This window comes from Octopus bimaculoides, chromosome 12 (assembly GCF_001194135.2).
Source record: "Octopus bimaculoides isolate UCB-OBI-ISO-001 chromosome 12, ASM119413v2, whole genome shotgun sequence".
NCBI classification, from domain to species: Eukaryota; Metazoa; Mollusca; class Cephalopoda; order Octopoda; family Octopodidae; genus Octopus; species Octopus bimaculoides.
This window is the reverse complement of record NC_068992.1, coordinates 57,881,616-57,882,204: the sequence shown is the minus strand read 5'-3', so window position 1 is coordinate 57,882,204 and position 589 is coordinate 57,881,616.

Here is a 589-nt window from a genome sequence, read left to right as displayed (position 1 = left end):
TTTTCGGACCCCCAAAAGGGTTTTATAGCATATTAGGATGTCACAGGAATTCATTCAGCAAAAAATAAAAAAATAAAAAATTCCAATGAATCCGGGACGGTGTGTGTGTGTGTGGGGGGTCTCTCTACCCACTTCGCCCCTCCTTTTTCCGAACCAAAATAAGGGATTTGCAGCATATTAGGAGGTCAGGGTTGTAAAAATTAACACTCCCTTCTCCAAGCCAAGATTCGAAACCGAATCTAAGAATTCTCGGTCGTCCAAACCACCAGGATCAGCAGGCGCCAAAGCAGGTTTTCTTTGTCCTCTGAGAGACCAGAGCAATGTCCGAAGTTCCACGGTAGACTACTGTGTCAGATGAACAACGTACACACACACACACACACAAACATATATTCACTTGTGACATATCATTTCAATAGATGTACCCTGTTTCTATTTCTAGCAACTCGTAGCAGTTGTCAACATTTTGCATGTAGTGAAGAATTATGTGTACCAATGACAAATTAAGTCCAGTGAATAAATTATTTTTAATTATGAATCCATTCACTTATTTGTTTGCTTCAAAGGCATACACATTCCTTTTGCATCT